The 17696-nt window shown below is 35.8% G+C and overlaps 1 protein-coding gene across 1 annotated transcript in view; it reads left to right on the top strand.

Moving 5' to 3' along the window:
- Nucleotides 1-17696, top strand: part of PDE6C (phosphodiesterase 6C) — a 240417-nt gene that overhangs the window by 9600 nt on the left and 213121 nt on the right. The window lies entirely within an intron of this gene.

The following is a 17696-nucleotide window of genomic DNA, read 5'->3' as shown; positions in this document are numbered from 1 at the left end:
ATAAAAATATTGCACAAAAAAGTTATAAGGGCTCTAAGTTTGGAAATCTTGGGGGTTATAAAAAAAGTCAAGCAAATGGCTTTAACATTGAGACACATATACTGTATATACATTGCTAAAGATGTATTTGTATGTATGTATGTACGTATATATATATATATATATATATATTTATATATATATATTTTAGGCTGACCATATGTCCCGTTTTGAAAGGGACAGTACCGTTATTTTATGTTTCTTCCCCCGTCCCGTCGTTTCTTTAATAATATTCATTTTGTCCCGTTTTGAGGGTTATCAGACCGTGCGGCTAGCGCAAGTGTCATTTTTTAGCACACACACACCACTTACTAAAATCATCGTGATCATTGAAAGCAAGTGACAGCAGGTCAGTACTCAGTTGTGAGCTGTCAGACTGAGCTGAGGAGAGAGACTGGTCACGAGAGGGAAGTTAGAACTACTAGCTAGTGCCTAGTAAGGACAGGAGTCGGACTAGATCTGTCATTATCTGATGTGATGATCATCTGCCTCTGCCATTATTATTATTATTATTATTCTTTATTTATAAAGCGCCAACAGATTCCGCAGCGCTGTTCATAGGTAACAAAGATAAAAGGACAGTACAATATGAGACACCAGACAAAATTTAACAAACAAATACAGGAGGAATTGGGAGCCCTGTTCCCGTGGGAACTTACAATCTAAATGGGTAGGAGGGTGAGAAACAGGAGGTGGGGACTGCAAAGGTGGGAGTGATGTTAGTCTGAAGTTAGATGAGGGCAACTATTAGGCAAGTGGAATTCATTAGTTACTGATTTGGTTATAGGCTTCCCTGAACAAGAAGGTCTTTAGGGAGCGTTTAAAGAAGGGGAGGTTGGGGGAAAGTCTGACAGCACGAGGAAGTGCGTTCCAGAGGGTTGGTGCCGCACGAGAGAAGTCCTGTAGTCTAGCATGAGAGGAGGTGATGGTAGAAGAGGCAAGGAGTAGATCGTTGTTGGATCTTAGGGGACGGGCTGGAGTATATTTGTTGATGAGTGAGGACAGGTATGGGGGGGCTGCATTGGTAAGGGCTTTGTAGGTCAAAGTGAGAATTTTGAATTTAATTCTGCTGTGAATGGGGAGCCAGTGAAGGGACTCACAGAGGGGTGCGGCAGATACAGAGCGTCGGGAGAGGTGGATTAACCTAGCAGAGGCATTTAGGATGGATTGAAGGGGGGAGAGACGGGAGAGAGGAAGGCCAGTTAGTAGGTTGTTACAGTAGTCAAGCCGGGAAATTACTAGGGAATGGATTAGCTGTTTAGTAGTTTCAGCGCTCAGAAAAGGACGAATTTTGGAGATATTGCGTAGGTGGTTGCGACAGGATGAAGAGAGCGATTGGATGTGGGGTATGAAGGACAAATTGGAGTCGAGTGTAACTCCAAGGCAGCGGACTTGGTGTGATGGGGAGATAGTGGTGTCACCGACAGTGATAGTAAAGTTAGAAACTGGAGTAGAATTAGTTGGGGGGATTAGAAGAAGCTCAGTCTTGGACATGTTGATTTTTAGGTGGTGAGAGGCCATCCAGGAAGAAATGCCAGATAAGCAGATGCTGATGTGGGAAAGGACAGACGGAGAGAGTGCAGGGGTGGATAGGTAGATTTGAGTATCATCAGCATAGAGGTGATAGTTGAAGCCATAGCTACTAATAAGTTGACCCAGCGAGGAAGTATAAATAGAGAAGAGTAGAGGGCCTAGAACAGAGCCTTGAGGTACTCCAACAGACAGAGGCAGTGGAGAGGATGAGTCACCAGCAAATGAGACAGAAAAGGACCTATTAGAGAGATAAGAGTGGATCCAGGAGAGGGCAATGTCACAGAGTCCAAGGGAGCTGAGAATCCGCAAGAGGAGGGGATGGTCAACAGTGTCAAAGGCAGCAGACAGGTCAAGTAAGATAAGTATAGAATAGTGGCCATTGTTTTTAGCAGAAAGAAGATCGTTCGTAACCTTGGTGAGGGCAGTCTCAGTTGAGTGTTGGGGACGGAAGCCAGATTGCAGAGGGTCAAGCAGTGAGTTGGAGGATAGGAAGTGTGTTAGGCGATCGAAAACTAGTTTTTCCAGGACTTTAGCTAGCGGAAGTAGTGATATGGGGCGGTAGTTTGCAGGAGAATTGGGGTTGAGGGAGGGTTTTTTGAGGATCATCCGAATTAGCGGCTGACCATCACCAGAGAGATAATTCTTGCCATCTTCTTGTGTCACAGTGTGAACATACAAACATAGTGATCAAGTAGATCAACTAAGTTCTGCAAGAATTGTGCACGGCCAAGGTAAGACCAGTGTCTGTGCCTGTCAATCAATTTAATTGTCATTAATTATGCTTACTAAATTGCTTACTATTTCAACCTTTCACACTCTTTTCTTACTGCTTACAATTGGCTCTTATGTAAACTGCAAAATAAAAAAAAATAAAAAAAAGTAATTTGTCATGTTGTTTAGAACTAAACTATGATGGTAGTTTATTTTTTATTTTATTTTGCAGTTTACTTATTACGCTGCTGCAGTGCTGGTTCTACAGACTTTATAAGTAATGGTTATCATTATCAAGTAACTATTTCCACATTTTTCTCACCCCTAGCATATTTGCCAAGTTCTTAGCAAAATAATTGGGGATTCAGTCCTCCAGTACTGAAGTAGTGCCATTCAGTAATTCCAGTAATATTGACCAGACATGTGTTACCTGAGAGATGGGGGACAGAGTTTTGCCTGTGTTTCGTGCAGCTGGGGGACTTGCATATCCCAGCTTGCTACACAAGCACTATGAGTAGTGCTTTGCTTACTGTGAGTTGCCCGATGTCTCTTCCATAATGTTTTAATGTTTCGGGATGTTCTTAGCCTATGAGGCGCCGCCTCTTTCTTCATTTATATTTTCAGCAACCGGTGTACCAGAACCTGTTACTGGAGTGCAACCTATTCTTTGTGTAGATTATTTCTTTTCACAAGGATTTCCTTTGGTGGACTAATATTTATAATTTTGGTTTGTATTTAGGAATTGTACTAATAATTTTTTTTGTTATAGTGGCTGTTAATCTTAACTAATATAGCTTTTTTTATGTGCCCTCTGTTTCAATTATTGTCACATAATCATATAATACCCACGATAGCCTGAAGCACCTGGACTCCAAAGATGCTCTCGCAACTTAAAAAATGGAACCCAGTATCATAGCTGAAAATTAATTAATAAGAGTAGAGGATATTTTATGAGACACAGATGTGTATATAATAGGTGTTACCAATATCTAAACAATATTCAACTAAGGGGTTCATCATCATCTTGAGCTTCAGTAGATAGCGACTTTAGCCGGTATAGTCAGTGTGTTTTTCTAGTGGTTACAATCCAAAAATGCTTTTTCTGTAATACCTCTGACATTAGTAATTGTTACCTCCTGAAAAAAATACAACATTGTTATCTATAATGCTAATCGCTTGATATGGTGATCCAAAAAACAAATTTACAACAAATTAATTGTAAAAGTGTAGAGTGGTTAATATTCTTTTCTCATTTTTAATCGATTGAGCAGGTGCAGTTTGTATCTGTTTAGTGACATTGCTCCCTAATGTTTGCATAATTTCAGTGGGTTTTGCTGTGTGTGCAAAACCAATGTTGCAATCAAAAACTCTTTAAAGGGACAGTGAACACCAGAATTTTTGTGGTTTTAAAAGATAGATAATCCCTTAATTACCCATTCCCCAGTTTTACATAACCAACACAGTTATAATTATACACGTTTTATCTCTGTAATTACCTTGTATCTAAGCCTCTAGAGACTGCCCCTTGTTTCAGTTCTTTTGACAGATGTGCATTTTAGCCAATCAGTGCTCACTCCTAGGGATGGGCGAATGTGCAAATTTTCGAATTTTGAATGTAGAACGAATGTTATGACCGAAATTCGAATTCTAAATTCGAATGTCGATAAGAAAGAATATTCTTAAAAATTTGAAAATCGAATGTTATTTACAGTTTTCGAATGTCACTTTCGAATTCGAATGTTTATAATTATATCGAATGTCTACATTCGAAATTCGAATTTTTCGAATTCGAATATAAATTCGAATTTTTCGAATTCGAATATTGCATAATTCGAATATTACATTTAAAAGCATTAGAAATACTATTATAATCTAAATTCGAATTTTTCGAATTCGAATACACGTATTGCATAATTCGAATATTACATTTAAAGAAAAAGCATTAGAAATACTATTACAATCTAAATTCGAATTTTTCGAATTCGAATACATGTATTGCATAATTCGAATATTACATTTAAAGAAAAAGCATTAGAAATACTATTACAATCTAAATTCGAATTCGAATATTGCATAATTCGAATATTACATTTAAAGAAAAAGCATTAGAAATACTATTACAATCTAAATTCGAATTTTTCGAATTCGAATACACGTATTGCATAATTCGAATATTACATTTAAAGAAAAAGCATTAGAAATACTATTACAATCTAAATTCAAATTTTTCAAATTCGAATACACGTATTGCATAATTCAAATATTACATTTAAAGAAAAAGCATTAGAAATACTATTACAATCTAAATTCAAATTTTTCGAATTCGAATATTGCATAATTCGAATATTACATTTAAAGAAAAAGCATTAGAAATACTATTACAATCTAAATTCGAATTTTTCGAATTCGAATATTGCATAATTCGAATATTACATTTAAAGAAAAAGCATTAGAAATACTATTACAATCTAAATTCGAATTTTTCGAATTCGAATATTGCATAATTCGAATATTACATTTAAAGAAAAAGCATTAGAAATACTATTACAATCTAAATTCAAATTTTTTGAATTTGAATATTTTCGAATGTAATCGTAAAATTCGAAACCGAACATTTGAAAATCGAATGTTAGAATGTTATGTAAACATTCGAAATTCGATTCGAACGAACGAATGTGTTAAAATTCGTGCCGTTTTTCGAATGTTGCCAAACATTCGCCCATCCCTACTCACTCCTCGGTAAATTCACATGCAAGAGCTCAATGTTATCTATATGAAACACATTAACTAACGCCCTCTAGTGGTGAAAAACTGTCAAAATGCATTTAGATTAGAGGTGTCCTTCAAGGTCTAAGAAATTAGCATATGAAACTCCTAGGTTTTGCTTTCAACTATGAATACCAAGAGAACAAAGCAAAATTGGTGATAAAAATAAATTGTAAAGTTGTTTAAAATTGCATGCCCTATTTGAATCATGAAATATTTTTTTGGACTTGACTGTCCCTTTAAGGAGCTCTGAAATAATGTGTAATTAGGTATTGAGAATGTAGTTTGCGATCAGAAAAACAGGACTGACACAGGTTAAGCATAAAACCATTTATTCAATAAAAAGAAAATTAAAAACGTACTGCTGATCAATGAGGAAAATAGCTGATTGCGATTGTATCGACATTGAAAACATCTCACCTTCAGCCATTAACATTCCAATAATTATAAAACAATAGATCAAACCCTAACTCCTTAGTTCATTAAATAAATAACCCTCTAGCTGGGATTGCAAAAAGCTTGTACAAATATTTGCCTAAATTGGTGTTCGATGCCAAAGGGTTTTTATTTTATTTTTTCACTAAAAGTACTTTTAATTAATTATAATTACTAAATATATTTGAGATTTATCAATGTACGCAAAAATGTTGCCAATTTTGCTATACTACTTATATACAGTATATATATAATAATTTAAAAGAGAGCTATGAAAATCAGCGCTAAGTGTACTGCCCCCAGACCAATACTAAAACTGCTAAAATGTGAACCGGCTGCCTAATATCTGAAATATAGACAAATGAAAGATCCCCACCTTACACTATCCTATTTCAAATTTGTGAACAAAATGTGGATGAAAAGGTTGGTATCAAAGTGCACTGTTCATATAACAGAGTACAGACATGTGTCAATATATTTGATAGAGGATATGTAGTATAAGTTACCACCACATAATATTGCAATGATATCAAATGTGAATGTAAATAACCACAAAAATAGTTGACATAAGATCCTAAAAAACTTTAGCCAACATAAAATGCGAGATTATATAAGCACACCCAAATATTAACTATTTAAATGATGATATTGAATAAAAATTCTCCAATTCTTTAAAAATCAGAAAACAGTCCCAAGAAAGGTTTATTCATCCCCGTTAGTTCCAAAAAAGAAAGTGTGATGATTCTATCCGTTCTTAAATTGATTTATTTAGTTCATACAATATATGCAAATTAATAAATCAGTCCCCAATTTGTACGGTATACGGTCTTATTCCTAAGATATCCACGTACTATAGATAAGTGCCTACTTACTAGAAGTGACCTCAATCCTATGAGGTAAGTAAATGCGTCCCTTTAAGGAGAAACGTATCACAGCAATCCAGATAACCGCTTCTATGCCTCCTCAGTGTGGTAGAAGTATTTTCTTCCTTCACAGATTAGTTTTATGCTCTCCTCTCAGATCCACAATGTATCATAGACATAGAGAAAGGGAGCACAAATGCAAACAAAATAGTGCAACACTCTATATAAAATAAAAGCGTTTTTATTTTCTGTTTAAAATGCTCACATTTGCAAACCTCAATCCAATATGAGGTATTAGTTAGGCATGTAAAAGTTGTTGATAATAACAGGTGCAATTTCCAAAAAACATATATGCCAGTCACATCTGTCATACATACAGGAAACAAGGATAAAAGCGATTTTTATATGTATAATTAAATACAGGCTCTTAAGTTGAACTCCTTACGCGTTTCAAAGGTATTTAAGGAATATCATCTAAATAGTTAATATTTGGGTGTGCTTATATAATTTTACATTTTATGTTGGCTAAAGTTTTTTAGGATCTTATGTCAACTATTTTTGTGGTTATTTACATTCACATTTGATATCATTGCAATATTATGTGGCGGTAATTTATACTACATTTCCTCTATCAAATATATTGACACATGTCTGTACTCTGTTACATGAACAGTGCGCTTTGAAACCAACCTTTTCATCCATATATATATATATATATATATATATATATATACAGTATATATACACACACATGTATATATAGCTGACAGATTGATAAATAGATAGAGATATATGGATAGAGAAGATAGATAGATAGATAGATAGATAGATAGATAGAGGCACAGCTCGGGAAAAAAATAAGAGACCACTGCAAAAATATCAGTTTCCCTGATTTTACTATTTATATTTGTTTTATTCTATAAACTACTGACAAGATTTCTCCCAAATTCCAAATAAAAATATTGTCATTTAACTTAGCAAGAGTTCAGAAATAAATATTTAGGGCTAGAATACAAGTGGAGTACTAAATATCATTTGCGTTATTATGATATTACGATAATTTGCACTGGTACTACAAGTAAATCGCAATGCGAACGCAAGCTCACATTCACATTGCTAGGAAACATTGCACTTACGAGAGCATGCTTCCATTGACACCTATGGGAGCCTCGTTCTGATGCCGTCAGAAATGGCATCAGAACCTCGTGCAGCGAAGGGGGTAAGTAGCGCAGCATTTTTAGATATATACACATACTATCACATAAATATATATGTATATAAGCATATACATATATACAGTATTAACATTGCGGTCTAAGGGAACACACAGTTCCCATAGACTGCAATGTAAAGGCACTGTTTTTTTTCTAACACCCTACTCCCACCAACTTTAGACCCCAAAACTGCCTCGTGCCATTATTTTTCATTTAAAAAAAAAAAAAAAAACTCCTTTTTTTATGATTCAGATTTTCAGCTTTGTCCAACACCTTGTTGTCTAATGTTTAGACCGAGACCTGCAAAGGCCTACAAGACAAAGGGGTAGATTTATCATACCCTGGGCGGACATGATTTGCTATAGCGAATCATGTCCGCCCTGCATCGCTAAATGCCGACAGCATACGCTGTTGGCATTTAACATTGCCAAGCATTTCTAGTGAAATGCTTGTGCAATGCCGCCGCAATGCACATTTGTGGCCAATCGTCCGCTAGCACGGGGTGTCAATCATTCCGATCATATCTGATCAGGATGATTGCAGTGGTGGCGGACAAGTTAATTAGCAGCTTCTTAACTCCTGTTTTAGGAGAAGGCTTGCGCGGCATAAGCAGCATCCGCTGCTTAGTAAATCGGCCCCATAGTGTCTCACACCCACTTTTGTGGAGTACCAGTTATAACCTGGGTAGCTGGAATCGAGCAGATTTATCTTTGTGAAGGACACATGAATCAAGCAACGTACAAGGTTATCCTGGAAGAACACGTGCTTCCTTCTGCTGTGACAATGTTCCCCAACTCTGAGGATTGTTTTTTCCGACAATGCTCCATGCTACACAGCCATTTCTAAACTCTTGTTAAGTTAAAACATTAGTATTGTGCTGTTTAAAAATGAATATGAACTTGTTTTTTTGTTGGGTTTTTTTTTTGCATTATTCAAGGTCTGAAAACACTGCATCTCTTTTGTTATTTTGACCAGTTCTAATTTTTTGGGAATTTGGGAGAAATTATGCCAGTACTATAAATAGTAAAACCAGAGAAACTGATAATTTTACAGTGGTCTCATATATAAATATCATATATATATATATATATATATATATATATATATATATATATATATATATATATATATATATATATATGAAGCAATTATCATCCGCACCTCTCAAAAAAGAAGAAAATCCAAATTGTAAAAAATTGCATTTATTTTAATGCATTTTATAAGTACAAAAGAGCCATAGAATCAATTAGAAAAAAATCTGTGGTCTGGTGGAAAAGAGTGTTAAACATGTTTCGGGCCTATCCCTAGCCCATGTTCACTAGCATACACACAGGCTCCAACCAGACCACTACTTAAAGCCAAGAATCTCTAATTATCTCTTAATGAGACACCTGATTCAATTACATTACATTTAAAGGTACATCTTTGTATGATTGAAGGCTGTTATAAAAAAGCAGCCATAATATATAAACTTATATATTTATCAATTATTATTGTTCATTCTTCTACATATGTACATATACAGGAAACTCAACAATCTCAAGAAAAAAAATAATATATACACACACACATACATATATATATATTTTTATATATATATATATATATATATATATATATATATATATATATATTCTGTTCCTAGAGAAAATATTGTAAAAAAAAAACTGGTGTAAATTGAAAAGTCCGGACATCCATCCTCATCCAGGTGGAGAGAAGTCCTCATCCAGGCGGGGGCGTCTTCTATCTTCATCCCAGCGGCGTGGATCCATCCTTGAAGACATCCGGCACGGAGCATCTTCTTCATACGGTCACCGCCGTACACTGGATCTTCAATGCAAGGGAGCCTTTTCAAAATGGCGTCCCTTGCATTCCTATTGGCTGATTTGATTCTTGAAATTCAAATCAGCCAATAGGAATGCAAGGGACGCCATTTTGAAAAGGCTCCCTTGCATTGAATATCCAGTGTACTGCAGTGACTGTATGAAGAGGACGCTCGGAGCCGGATGTCTTCAAGGATGGATACGCTCAGCGCCGCTGGGATGAAGATAGAAGACACCGACCTGGATGAAGACTTCTCACCGCCTGGATGAGGACGGATGTCGGGACTTCAGAAACTGTGAGCGGATCTTCGGGGGTTATTGTTAGGTTCTTTTTTTAAATCTTTTTGAGTGTTTTTTTTTTTAGATTAGGGCTATGGGCTTTATGTAAAAGAGCTGAATGCCCTTTTAAGGGCAATGCCCATACAAATGCCCTTTTCAGGGCAATCGGTAGCTTAGGTTTTTGTTAGAGTTAGGTTTTTTTATTTTGGGGGGTTGGTTGGGTGGTGGGTTTAACTGTTGGGGGGGGTCTTTGTATTTTTTTCCAGGTAAAAGAGCTGATTTCTTTAGGGCAATGCCCTACAAAAGGCCCTTTTGAGGGCTATTGGTAGTTTATTGTAGGCTAGGTTTTTTTTTTTTTAGGGGGGGTTTTATTATTTTTACAGGGCTACTAGATTTGGTGTAATTGTTTTTATTTTTGATAATTTTGTTTGTTATATTTTGTAATTTAGTGTTTATTATTTTTCGTAATTTAGTATTTTTTATTTTTGTAATTTTAGACTTAATTTTTTTAGTAGTGTTAGTTTTTTATGTGTAATTTAGTTATTTTAATTGCTAGTTATTTTAATTTTAGTATAATAGTTTAGTATAATATTTGTGTTAGGTTAGTTGTTAGTTGAGGTTTTTTTAATTTCACAGGTAAGTTTTTATTTATTTTAAGATAGGAATATTGTAATTTTAATTTAAAGTTAGGGGGTGATAGGTTTAGGGGTTAATAGTTTAATTTATTAGTGGCGATATGGGGGGACTGGCGGTTTAGGGGTTAATAGGTTTATTTAGTAGTGGCGATGTGAGGGGCTGGTGGATTAGGGGTTAATAAGTTTTAAATAGTGTTTGCGATGTGGGAGGGTAGTGGTTTAAGGGTTAATAGGTAGTTTATGGGTGTTATTGTACTTTGTAACAGTTTAGTTATGAGTTTTGTGAAACATTTTTGTTACACAAAATCCATAACTACTGCTCTCAGATGGCGGAATGGATCGTGTCGGTATAGGCTGTAACGCAAGCATTTTAGCCTCGCTATAAAAATCCCATGCAAAAACGTATTTTTTTGAGTGCAGGATACACATTGTGTTACAGGCTAAAATGCTTGCGGTATAGCAATACTGACACGACTCCCATAACGCAAAACTCGTAATATAGGTGACTGTTAGCTAGATTGTTAGCTAGGTCTGCAGATATTCTATGCATTCCAGTCTGGACTGATTTATCGGCATCCTGACCATCAAGCAGCTTGGCAGGAAGATGAAAGGGAAGTTTCCTTTACCTTTTGAAAGCTGCTCAATAGCTCAGGTCTGGTCTGTTTACACTGATTAATTTCAGCCTGCTAGGCTTGCATATCTTTGCTGCAACACAAGCAGACAGCTCCAACTACTGGCCTTATTTTAATCAATGCACTGCTTCTCATTGCTTTTCAATAGCAGTCACATGACTGGGGAAAAAAAGGCGTTATTCTGAAATGGCGCAAATTGAACCAGCGCAAAACGAGGGCCACCTGTATATGATGTATTTCAATGGGCCATGAAAGAGTTATGTTCCAGGTCCTTCTAAAAATTGACAAAAGAAACATAACACATTATATTTAAAGCTTTGAAATAAATACATTGGGGACGATTTATTAAATGTCAGACAGACGTGATCCGCTGTAGCGGATCATGTTCATTCGACATCGCTAAATGCCGACAGCATTCTAGTGAAATGCTTGTGCAATGCCGCCCCCTGCACATTCACGGCCAATCGGCCGCTAGCAGGAGATGTCAATCATCCTGAGAGGTGGTGGACGAGTTAAGGAGCAGCGGTCTTAAAACTGCTGCTTCTTAACTCTTGTGTCTGGCGAGCCAGAAGGCTCGCGGGGAATAGGCAGCATTGACTGCTTCATAAATCGGCCCCTATGGATGCTAAAATAGCATTATAAACAATTTAAAATAACCAAAAATGGGTTTAGTACAGTACAGCACATTAACAAAATTTATTTTTCTGCAAAGAAAACTGTAAGGTCCCTGCATTGACTTTTGTTTACAGTGGCATAATGCTGAATAAAAAAAAAGTGTGCCTAATAAATTTGAAGTAAGGTAGGTACTATTAACCCCTTTTAACAGATTCCGCTTATGCAGTAAGAGATATAAACTCCCCTCAGGGAAGTGGCAGTTTCTAAAGTTTTATTCGGAAAAACGAACTTCTACCAAGCTGTGAGCACGTGCACATGCTATTTTGGGTTCCGCAACATCACACGTGATGTCACAGATGACATATTGGCCACCAAACACAATATGGAAATTCCTTTTACTAGTTCAGAGCATTTGAAATTAGTAATGGGTTAAAGAGAAGGAGAAGGATTCTAGGAGAAAAGAAAAGGCAGTGGTGGCAAAGATCTGGTGTGCAGAGAGTGGAGTAAAAGGATGTCATTGCAATCAAGAAGAGTGGAAGTCGTACAGATTGGAAAAGTGTGTGCTTATGCAAACAATGAAAAGAATGCTTCAATTGGCTGTGACTAGCGTTCAAGGAAGAAAGCCGTGCATGCTAGTCACAGCTGATGAAACATTGTTAGCGCAAGTTACTGATACTATTATGGACAGAGCTCAACATATTTTATGGCACTTTAACTTCCTCGATAGTGGTCAATTGACTACCCAGCTATTGTGAAAAGCCACAAATTTATTTAGCGCAAACTGAGGGCTATCAGTATATATATATATATATATATATATATGTATATGTGTTGTGTGTGTTTTCATGATGAAACAGCTATACATTATTAAACATCATTGATCACAATCCATTGTTTGATAATTATCAGTAGACATCTGCATTTTTTACGCTTCATATGCACATTCGTTAAAAAAACATGGATATTCGTCTCGTTTTCACTAAATGAATATCTGAAGGAATGCAGCATGTTTAGTTTAAAATGAGATGAATACCAAATAGCATGCACACTGAATATTCTCAATGCGTAGTATTTGGAATATTTGGAACAAGGATTCAGCTGATGCACATGTCTAATTAATAAAGTAGGAGAGAAAAAAGCTGCATTAATTGGGCACACTAAAACATCCTATGGAAAGTAGTGTGTTAGGAACAAACTATTTACATAAGGGTGAAGCGAAGAGCCCAGTAATTAAAACATAACTTTTAATAAAGTATTAATAATAATAAAGAAAACGTATTAAAATATTAAAAAACACATAAAAAAGACCTTTGACAAAGCAGTGGTGAAACGCACGTCAGGCGTTCACATTGCCTTGCTTTATGTACTGTACTAATTATGTGTTTGTCAATCTTTCTGTCGTTGATATGAACCTTCATTTGTATAACACTTTAATTTTTGCAGTCGATGTAGCACGGAGATACATAGGGGCCTATCTATCAAGCTCCGAAAGGAGCTTGACGGCCCGTGTTTCTGGTGAGTCTTCAGACTCGCCAGAAACAGCAGTTATGAAGCAGCGGTCACAAAGACCGCTGCTCCATAACCCTGTCCGCCTGCTCTGAGCAGGCGGACAGACATCACCGGAAATCAACCCGATCAAGTACGATCGGGTTGATTGACACCTCCCTGCTTCAGCAGGGGGCGGCGTTGCACCAGCAGCTCTTGTGAGCTGCTGGTGCAATGCTGAATACAGAGAGCTTATTGCTCTCCGCATTCAGCGAGGTCTTGCGGACCTGATCCGTACTGTCGGATCAGGTCCGCAAGACCTTTCATAAATAGAGGCCCCAGTCTTTTTAAGTAATTGACCAGGAATACTGTGAAAGCATAGATAGGCCAATTGGCAAATGAGGTACTTATAGGGATCTTTTGTACTCACAGTACATTGGCCAATGGGGATAATCACCCAGTTTGTGCTAGATTTGCAACTATAGAATTCTAAGTTAATTTCTGTGACTTGATGGTTATGTTTTATGTATATGTACATTTTCTTTTTTATTATTAATATTTTATTAAGTTATAATTACTGGGCTCTTCATTTCACCCTAATGTAATAGTTAGTTTCTAACACACTACTTTCCATATGATGTTTTAGCATGTCCAATTAATGCATTTTATTTATCTCCTACCTTATTGTGTAGTTTTTTTTTGCATTAGGCACTGCCCTTCTGATGAAACGTAATCTTAAAACAGTAGGGTTCTCAGTAGGGTGTTATAGACCCCATCCTCTAAACTTGGTTTAGGGATTTTGTATGCACATGTCTAATTATCAGCATATCAATGGCTGCAGATTAGCCTCAATCACAATCAGACACTTTTTTAGTTTATCGGAAGCACTTTTCATATGATCTGTTCTGTAAAAAATGGTTCTGTTCTCCAAGTCACAATCCAAAGTCTTGATATTTAACAACATATTTGCAAGGCTGTTTATTCACTTACGCCTAGATTATGAGTTTTGCGCTAAACAGGGTGCAAAACTAACGCCAAAAAATGTATCAGCCAATAGGATTTCAGTAGTTCTCCTCCTATTGGCTGTTTTGAACAGCCAATAGAATTTCAGAAGCTCTCATCCTATTGGCAGATTTGAATTTGAAGAATCAAATCAGCCAATAGGAATGCAAGGTACACCATTTTGAAACGGCTACCTTGCATTAAACCTCAGTGTACTCTTCAGTGTACCCTTTAGTGTACCGTATGAAGAGGACTCTCTGCGCAGGATGGGATCCACTTCTAGGATAGCTCCTCTCCACACCACCTGGATTAAGATAGAAGACGTCCCCGAGATGGATGAAGGTGTCGCCCTCTGGATGAAGACTTCTCGCCGCCTGTAAGAAGATGGATGCATCGTGAGTAGATTTTATGGGGTTAGTGTTAGTTTTTTTGGGTGTTTTTTTTTTTGATTAGGGATTTTAGATTAGAGCTGAATGTCCTTTTAAGGGCAGTGAAAAAGAGCTGAATGCCCTTTTAAGGGCAATGCCTATACAAATGCCCCTTTAGGGGCAATGGGTAGTTTAGGATTTTTTAGAGTTAGACTTTTTTATTTTGGGGGTTGGTTGATTTTTACAGGTACAAGAGCTGTTTAACTTAGGGCAATGCCCTACAAAAGGCCCTAGTAGTTTATTGTAGGTTAGGGGGTGTTTTTATTTTGGGGGGGGGGGCTTTTCTATTTTTATGGGGCTATTAGATTAGGTATAATTGTTTTTATTTTTGATAATTTTGGTTATTATTTTTTGTAATCTTTTTTTTTATTTTTTCATTAATCAACAACAGGAATGTTCATACATTATTACGGTATCAGAAAAGAAGAAAAAAAATAAAAAATAAAATACATTTCTTGAATAAACAAACATAAATCTCTATTACAAGATCAATATTTAAATTATCAACTCCAACGGATCATTCAGCTTTTAACAATATAACACACAAACCTGTTGTTGCAATTTTATCTATTATACAAAAACGAAAAACAGAACCAAACAAATATCTCTCGTATTATAGCCTAGCTATATATTCCTAATTCTCATATTATGATCTGACCAACTACTACATACTCTCTCCTATTATAACCTAGATTTAGCTCTTTTTCAAATAATAAACCCCAAAAAGAGAACTATCAACTTCCAAGTAATTGTGCATTTCTAATAAATGTCCTACACACACCTGTCATTACGGCTATGTTAATTATTGCAAGCGATAACAACCTAGACAGAACAAACAAAACAAAACACAAAAAAACACAAAACAAAATAAAAAAAAATATACAATATTTTTTGGTTCCCCTCCCCTCTGGGACCCCTTCTGACTCTCCAGTTTTAAAGGATATTTTTCCATTCCACCGGATACCAATCCGAAGCCAGCACAGCTATAGTAAATTCTGTCATTTGTCTCAAAGGATAAAGGATTTGAAGCTGAAAATTTGTCGGAAAAGAAAGAAGTACCTTATCCCATTTTTTTAAAAACTGATTAACTTTACTGTCCGGGTTATTTAGAACCTCACATTGCTCTACTGCTATCTGGAATCTAATTTCCTGTAGGAAAACTTGGAAGCTAGGACTATGCTTATCTTTCCATGATCTAAGAATGAGTAGTCTACCAATTAGTATGGTTAATTAATAAGTTCTTTGTTCTGAATGTACCTCTCCTCACACAATAAAATGATATAATACTTATTAAGCGTAATTTTACTACTTAAAAATCTGTTCAGCCAGAATCCAATCCGACACCATAATTTTTTAACTTTAGGACATTGCCAGAAACAATGCAAGAGATCCGCTTCCCCTAGCTGACATCTAGAGCATTGATTTCTCTCAGTGAAATTCCATTTAGACTTCATACAAGGAGTAATATATGCTCTGTTTATCAATTTCATATGTGAATCTTTCCTAATTACCGATGTTGTATATTTATTAATTCTATTAAAAACATCTTTAAAGTCAGCAAATTGCAAGTTCTCAAGATCCACTAACCATTTGGCATATAGTAGGCTGATATCCTTTTTTCCTTGATGTGCTACATAGTTTTTATATAGTAGAGATGTAGAGTGGAGGCCGGCTTTATACATTTTAATTATCATATCTAGGATTCCTAAAGTGAGCGTTCCTCTTCTGCAGATCTCCTTTACTGAGATAAAATGCCTAACCTGCAGGTATGCAGATAAATCTTCATTCCTAATATCAAATTCTTGTACCAATTGTTCAAATAGTTTAATAGAACATGTTTCCTCATTTATACATTGAGCCATATATTTAATCCCTTTTTGTGCCCATATGTGATATAGTCTGGAATCTAATGCAGGTTCAAACTCCGGATTCCCAACAATGGGGAGGAGAGGAGAGAAGGCATTATCTATTCCCAACCCATCGCATATCTTGTTCCAGGCCTTTATTATGTTTAAAAAAGTAAACTTTGGGATATTGAGTTTGAGCATAATGATGATGCGCAAATGTGGGAGTGTCTTAAGAGCATACGGAAAGATAATACTCTCTTCCACTTGAGAGTTATTAATATAATCTGCCCCGATAACCAATCTAACGCTATTTTAGCCATACTTGCCCAATTATATATCTTAATATTGGGCAGCGCCTTACCTCCCTCCTCTTTATTGCGTGTCAGCTTTTTCACAGAAATACGCGGTTTGCCTGTACCCCAAAAAAATTTAGTACAATATGAAAACTGTAAAAGCTTTTAATATCTTTACAGCTGATAAATACTGGTACATTCTGTATTAGGAAAAATATTTTAGGGAAATATTATTATTTTAATCAGGGAAATTTTAGCAGAAAGAGATAGTGGAAGACTAGACCAGTCACGTATAGATGTCAATATTTTACTCCATAGCTGAGGATATAAATCATACCACTGATTAGGATCTTTAGCAAACATTATTCCAAGATACTTTATCTTTTGCATTGCTAAAGAAATAGGATTTTCAGTTAAACTGTTCTTATGTTTAATAATCCATAATATTTCTGACTTGTTTGTATTGATTTTATACCCAGTAAAACAGCTATATATGTTCAAGATCTCTAGTAATTTTTGAATAAAGACCTTCGAATTCTTAACATATAATAGGATATCATCCACATAAAGTGATAACACAGGGTTCCTTACCCCGATCAAAACCCCTTCAAGCGTTTTTCTACAACAAATTGCCAATGATTCTAATGAAATATTAAATAGAAGAGGAGAGAGTGGACAGCCTTGTCTAGTCCCTTTCTCAAGATAAATATTTGGAGTTATATTACCATTAATCATCAAAGAGGAAGAAGGCTTACTATATAACAGTTTAATAAAATTTAGAAAATACCCAGATATCCCAAAATTTTCAAGTGAAGTGAACAAATGATCCCATGAGATGGAATCAAATGTTTTTTCTGCGTCCAACGTAATTAATGCAAAATCTTCCACGCTCTGTTTCTTATTCTCCCGTATATTCCTTTTATTTTGGCAAAACTCAATGATTATTAAAACCGTTCTGATATTTTTTTGTGCTGTTCTTCCTTGCATGAATCCTGTCTGATCTAAGTGAATAAGAGGATCTAAAACTTGTTTAAGTCACTTCGCTATGATAGATGCAAGGATTTTATAATCCCTATTAAGGAGAGAAATAGGACGA

The sequence above is a fragment of the Bombina bombina genome, chromosome 9 (genome assembly GCF_027579735.1).
Source record: "Bombina bombina isolate aBomBom1 chromosome 9, aBomBom1.pri, whole genome shotgun sequence".
NCBI lineage: Eukaryota > Metazoa > Chordata > Amphibia > Anura > Bombinatoridae > Bombina > Bombina bombina.
Note: the sequence above shows the minus strand (reverse complement) of the source record. Positions and strands in the feature narration are given on the sequence as shown.